This window comes from Biomphalaria glabrata, chromosome 1 (genome assembly GCF_947242115.1).
Source record: "Biomphalaria glabrata chromosome 1, xgBioGlab47.1, whole genome shotgun sequence".
NCBI classification, from domain to species: domain Eukaryota; kingdom Metazoa; phylum Mollusca; class Gastropoda; family Planorbidae; genus Biomphalaria; species Biomphalaria glabrata.
Window position 1 is genome coordinate 46,467,374 of NC_074711.1, and position 7,547 is coordinate 46,474,920.

Consider the following 7,547-nt stretch of genomic DNA (forward strand, 5'->3'; position numbering starts at 1 on the left):
CACTGGAAGTTTTGGACTAGAATGTAAGCCTAATAGTCTTGGACTAGGATGTAGGCCTAATAGTCTTGGACTAGGATGTTGGCCTAATAGTCTTGGACTAGGATGCAAGCCTAATAGTCTTTGTCTAGGATGTAGGCCTAATAGTCTTGGACTAGGATGTAGGCCTAATAGTCTTGGACTAGGATGTAGGCCTAATAGTCTTGGACTAGGATGCAAGCCTAATAGTCTTGGACTAGGATGTAGGCCTAATAGTCTTGGACTAGGATGTAGGCCTAATAGTCTTGGACTAGGATGTAGGCCTAATAGTCTTGGACTAGGATGCAAGCCTAATAGTCTTGGACTAGGATGTAGGCCTAATAGTCTTGGACTAGGATGTAGGCCTAATAGTCTTGGACTAGGATGTAGGCCTAATAGTCTTGGACTAGGATGCAGGCCTAATAGTCTTGGACTAGGATGCAAGCCTAATAGTCTTGGACTAGGATGTAGGCCTAATAGTCTTGGACTAGGATGTAGGCCTAATAGTCTTGGACTAGGATGTAGGCCTAATAGTCTTGGACTAGGATGTAGGCCTAATAGTCTTGGACTAGGATGTAGGCCTAATAGTCTTGGACTAGGATGCAGGCCTAATAGTCTTGGACTAGGATGCAGGCCTAATAGTCTTGGACTAGGATGCAAGCCTAATAGTCTTGGACTAGGATGTAGGCCTAATAGTCTTGGACTAGGATGTAGGCCTAATAGTCTTGGACTAAGATGCAGGCCTAATAGTCTTGGACTAGGATGTAGGCCTAATAGTCTTGGACTAGGATGTAGGCCTAATAGTCTTGGACTAGGATGCAAGCCTAATAGTCTTGGACTAGGATGTAGGCCTAATAGTCTTGGACTAGGATGCAAGCCTAATAGTCTTGGACTAGGATGCAGGCCTAATAGTCTTGGACTAGGATGTAGGCCTAATAGTCTTGGACTAGGATGTAGGCCTAATAGTCTTGGACTAGGATGCAGGCCTAATAGTCTTGGACTAGGATGTAGGCCTAATAGTCTTGGACTAGGATGTAGGCCTAATAGTCTTGGACTAGGATGCAAGCCTAATAGTCTTGGACTAGGATGCAAGCCTAATAGTCTTGGACTAGGATGCAGGCCTAATAGTCTTGGACTAGGATGTAGGCCTAATAGTCTTGGACTAGGATGCAGGCCTAATAGTCTTGGACTAGGATGCAGGCCTAATAGTCTTGGACTAGGATGCAGGCCTAATAGTCTTGGACTAGGATGTAGGCCTAATAGTCTTGGAAATGTAATTTCTCTTTTTCTTGAATGTTCCTTTTGAGGCTATAAAAAAGAAAACTTGGTGTCATGTGTGTGTGTGTGTGGTGAATACTTATCTGCCTATAAAATGTGTATTCATATGTGATGTAGAGTTACTTCTGTATGAGCGTGTTAGCGTTTTAAGTATTTCTTTGAGTGTTTGTATAAATTATCTTATCCAACAAAATTTGATACTGACAACGATCTAGTTTGATTGTTTTTAAACTCAGCAAAGTTTGAAAGGATAGCGAAACGTTATTTGATTAATCTTTTTAAAATACAATAACTACAGTAACACCAAAAAGCAACTTGTTTATTTCTGCAGTATACAGTCACAGACATTATGCAATATATACACTATGATATTATGTATGTCCTTTGACCGTTTTTATTCTGTGCAAGCAGCTGACATCACTTTTATCTACGTGGATAAATCTATATTCATGCACATTACTAATTCTTGGTATGTATTTAAACATTATTTGATCCTTGTTTGACACTCTTTGATCCATGTATTTGACTACTTAACTCTAATGCAGCTACCTAGATTTTGTCTTTATTTATTTTTTCAAATCTAGTAAATGGTCCAAACGGTCATAACGAAAGTCATAGTCAAACAAATGTCCAAACAATCTATACAAGTCTTGTGTCAGTTAAAAGTCTAATCTACGGTACTCTAAAAATTCTCTCTCTAAATCCCTAGATGGCGATATGCCAAGATGGCCAATGCAACCTAATCGGGATGGGATGATCGGTTTTATCGGATGATTCTAGAATGAAATTTCCTAATTGAATCAATTGAAACAATGAAGTGGGCTAAAGAACTGGATGACCTAATGTTATTTTCGGCGTAAAATGACACACACAAACACAATCCTGTTTATTTTATTAAAGGTATACTTTAAAGTCTAAATATTTTAACTGATCCTGTTTCAAGTATTACCAGAATCTATAATAAGTGTCTTTAACTTTTTCCTGGGGACGAAGTTACTGATCCCTTTCTTCTGGTCTCTCAATGCCTGAAACATCATAACGTTTTTATTTTTATTCTCAATATTCAGATTGCCATTCCTGGCTGTGATGTTAAAAACTTAAAATACAGCAGATGTGAGCACGATAAAGTATAAATGTGGTCTTTCTAACACCAAAGGATGACATTTTTCTTAGTAATGTTCAATGTTTCTTGTCTTTAATCTTTGTGAAATACTCTCTGCATTGGAAGTGACATTGAATGCAGCCTCAGGATTGTACAGACTACGTCAACGTTTGGACTATGTCAATGTGCTCTCCAGCCACAAAATCTCATTTTCCTTCTTTTCTCTACGAAATTTGATTATCATTTTTTTTCTCAGTTTCTGAAATAATCATTTTCATCTGTATTCTCTGAGAGCCGGACAAGGACATCAGGGCAAAGAGAGCCGAGAAAGTAGAGCATGGCAAAGAGAGCAGGACAAGGACATCAGGGCAAAGAGAGCCGAGAAAGTAGAGCAGGGCAAAGAGAGCCGAGAAAGTAGAGCAGGGCAAAGAGAGCCGAGAAAGTAGAGCAGGGCAAGGACATCAGGGCAAAGAGAGCCGTGAAAGTAGAGCAGGGCAAAGAGAGCCGAGAAAGTAGAGCAGGGCAAAGAGAGCCGAGAAAGTAGAGCAGGGCAAAGAGAGCCGAGAAAGTAGAGCATGACAAGGACATCAGGGCAAAGAGAGCCGAGAAAGTAGAGCATGACAAGGACATCAGGGAAAGAGAGCCGAGAAAGTAGAGCATGACAAGGACATCAGGGCAAAGAGAGCCGAGAAAGTAGAGCATGACAAGGACATCAGGGCAAAGAGAGCCGAGAAAGTAGAGCACGACAAGGACATCAGGGCAAAGAGAGCCGAGAAAGTAGAGCATGACAAGGACATCAGGGCAAAGAGAGCCGAGAAAGTAGAGCATGACAAGGACATCAGGGCAAAGAGAGCCGAGAAAGTAGAGCATGACAAGGACATCAGGGAAAGAGAGCCGAGAAAGTAGAGCATGACAAGGACATCAGGGCAAAGAGAGCCGAGAAAGTAGAGCATGACAAGGACATCAGGGCAAAGAGAGCCGAGAAAGTAGAGCATGACAAGGACATTAGGGCAAAGAGAGCAGGGCAAAGAAAGCCGAGAAAGAGCAGGGCAAAGAATGCAAGGCAAAGAAAGCCGAGAAAGAGCAGGGCAAAGAATGCAAGGCAAGAAGACCAGAGCAAAGAGCCGGGCAAGGAGAGACACATCCTCTACGAATTTAAGGATGTTAAGAATAGACAAGATTACATAGAGAGTTTGTGTTGTCACACAAACTCAGAGGCGGCCCCCGTCTGAGTCGGATCCCTTTCGGATCCGCCTATTCGCAAGGAATATTCAAGACGTAATTTTGTTTTGATTGTCTAAAGTAATAATGTTTCAAAGATTCATTTGGCGTTGTAAAAAATTGTTTTTTATTCTGTAAAATGTTTTTACATGTTTTGGATGTTCCTTCAAAGTTAAAGATAATTTACTTTCTTATCTAAATCTCCCGATGGACGATGGAGGATGGCAGCTAGCAGGGTATGAAACCGAGACCGTCGAGATAATCAGTCCAGCGCGCTAACTGCACGACCAGGTATTGCTGTTAACTTAATAACAAACTAATAACCTATTATTGATAAAGAGATATATTACACATTACCTGATATGTACAATATGTCAGACCAGCAATTTTAGATAATCTTTTGGTATTGATTTGTAATTGAAAAAGAAAAGAACGAGGCATAGAGCTTGTACTTCGGCAACGTCTGCTCAATGTCCCAACACAGTTACCAACAGAGCTATTGGCATTTTCATTGAAATGGAACTAGAATGAGGATGTAGATCTACCTAAATTAAACTTCTGAATTAGCGCTCTTAAAATCTATATCTACTAGATCTATATCTAAAATATAAATTTGGAATAATGTAGATGTAATTTAGATAAGATTTATGTAAAAAAAAGGCCTAGATAATTTATTAATAGACTGAGTGCAATATTAAATTTAAAAATAGTAGATTAGTTTTAGTATTTTATAACATTGCAATATTGATCTAGACTAAAAATTCTAGACATTTGGAAAAAAAATTACACTTTAAGTCTAGAAATTAAAATTATAGTCTAGATCTAGTCTAAATTGTGGCTGTCTGGTCGTGCGGTTTGCGCACTGGACTGTCGTTTGGATTTATCGATGGTCCCAGGTTCAAACCCTGCCCGCTCCCATCCGACGTCGTCCTACGGGAGGTTTGGACTAGGAAGTAAACATCTTCAACTCTGAAGGAACATCCGAAACATGTAAAACAAACATTCTAAACTAGGCCTAGAAATTCTAGATCTGGAATCTACAATGATTTTAATTAGAATATAAATCTAAATCTAGTAAAAAAAAGGTGTAAAATATCTAGCTCTAGTGTAAAAAAATCTAGATCTATTGTAAAAAATATAGATCTAAATCTAGCTATTATGTCTTTTTTAAATACGAGTCAGATTACGAGGCTTAATAAACATTACTATACCGAGTTGTTTTAGCAATTCATTTAAAGAATTAACGTCAAAGAAAAAAATCCATTACGTCACAATGGGCTAGTTAGACTAAATATATATGTATGTATATATATGGGTGACCCGACTAAATAGCACCGACAAAATAGCGTACGCATACACAGCGCGAAATTTCCCGACCAAATAGCGCAAGACAAAATAGCTCGGACTTATATATGATTTGCATAAAAGTACCGGATTATTAGTAATGTAATATCCTGGGCAGCATTTTTGTTGATATCTCTATCTTTTTCAATTGTAATCGATCGGAAAGTAAGCCAAATTTGCAGAGAACGAGAGTACTTTATATTTTATAACATTCCCAATGTTTAAAATACATAACTTGCTAAAAATAGGATTTTGAATGTGGTGACTTCGTTCAAGCAGTCATGGAATTTCTACTTGACATTTCCTACAATTTAACTTTGTGAAAGTTTGTGTGTGTGCGTGTGTGTATAAATCTTTGCCTGTTTTCAAATTACAATTTTGGAATATAAATATACGATATATCTTTTGCTTATTTATTTTAGTTTTTTATAATTTTTACTTACTGTTTACATATTTTTGTTTTAAGATAGTTAAAGTGTTCCCTCAAAATGACTAAAAAATAATGATAACATTAAAACAAAAAAAATATTGGCCCTATTACGATATCTATAGTATTTCTTTCAAAATGACTAAAATATATTTTTCTGCGCTATTTTGTTCGCACTATTTTGTCGGCGCTATTTTGTTCGCTCTATCTAGTCCGGGTACCATATATATGTATATATATATATATATATATATATATATATATATATATATACTAGACATATGTTACCCGCGACCCGCGGGTCTTTATTTGCGCATTACTTTCGATATAGTCACTGAGAGTGTTTTGTAAACAATTAAACGAAATAATAATGTAATAAGTAAAGCGAATGTGTCAATGTAAAAATAGTGTGAATGAAGCTATCAAATCAAAATAGCTAATAGGCTTAAATCCATTTTTTTTTTCAAATTAAAACTTTTGCTTGTAGGCCTACATATATTTGATTAAAATTTGAGATGAATGGACTAAATTTTGTATGTTCATGTGTATAAAGTAGATCTTGAGGTAGACATAGATCTAAATCTACACTAATCTAGAGTTAAAAAGTGGCTTTTATAGAGTTCATTCTGTGCTGCGCATGCGTGAACTTTTTTTCATGAATGAATATAGGCCTATCTCAACACGGCTACGCAGCTTTAACGAACAGCGAACGAATGTATTAAAAATGCTTTAGAAAAACAAATTTGAATGTTAATTTGATTAAAATATGAAATGAATGGACAATAATTAGTATGTTTATGTGTTAAAGCAGTGATGCCCAGCCATTTTTATTTCTGACAGTCTTGTCGCGGGCCACATGATCAAAAAGCCTACAATACGATATTGACCTTAATTAATGGGATATTTGAAATGTATCTTTTTTCCCCGCTTCTGAAGATGGCTTCATTTCTCTACTTAAAATATCAGCAACATTGTAGCTAGCTTTACATCCGAGTCGTTTTCCTGTCTCTTTTTGGTAAATATTCCCATCAATCCTCCAATTTGTAGGCGTAGTTTAACAATCTTTTTTTCGCGGCTCAAACCAAGAATGCCGTCATATTTGTTTCATAATGTCGTTTATATGTTTTTGTTGTTTTTTTAAATAACCACACTTTCTTTATAAAACCAAATATGTTGGCTTATTATCATGTTCCACAAAAAAGTAAAGAACCGTTCACTTTTCCTGCTAGAAAATGTACATTCTAAACTCAGATACCTAATTCATAAACGCACAAATGTTAAATATCATGGAAAACATCAGGAGAAAAATTGAGGGCCCTAAGCCCCTAATGTAAGTAAAGATACATTTTTACAATTCAATTTTTTTTTTGAAAATGGGGGGATTTTCTACACTTTTCGGCGGGCCGGATGGACTCACGTTGCGGGCCGGATCTGGCCCGCGGGCCGTACTTTGGGCATCACTGTGTTAAAGCATAAAACTATCTTTGCGAAAAGAAGTTTTATCATCTTAGAGTTCAATAAGAGTTTTAGACATAGGCCTAGGAATAGACTCAGTAGAGAGATGTGTTAATGTGTAACCATTTGGTAATGTCTAATGAAAGAATGTTCGCCAGGAAATCTGTAGTCACAGATATCAGGAACTAATTTATGTAAAAAATGCTTTTGAATAATCCACTGGATTGGATTTAGATGTATGTTAAACGAAGCTAATGATCCTTTCACGTTATTTCTCTTTCGCTACGAAAATAAAATTAGTTTTGCGAAAATGGGTTTACCCGAAGTCAATACATTCTTATCTATTAAAAACGAAAAGAGCGATAGCTTTGTTAAATGAATGGGATTATAAAGTGAACAATTAAACGAAATAATTTTTAGTACGCGATTCATGAACGAATATAGATCTAGGCCTATCTCAACTCGGCTTCGCAGCTTTCGTAAACGAATGTGCTTTAGAAAACCAAATTTGAATGTTTATTTGATCAAAATATGAAATGAATGGACTTTAATTAATATGTTAATGTGTTAAAGTATAAAACTATCTGTGCGAAGAGAAGTTTTATCATCTTAGAGTTGAATTGGAGTTTTAGATCTAGGGATGGGATTATAAAGTAAACAATTAAACGAATTAATATTTAGTACGTGATTCATTACGGTATTGTC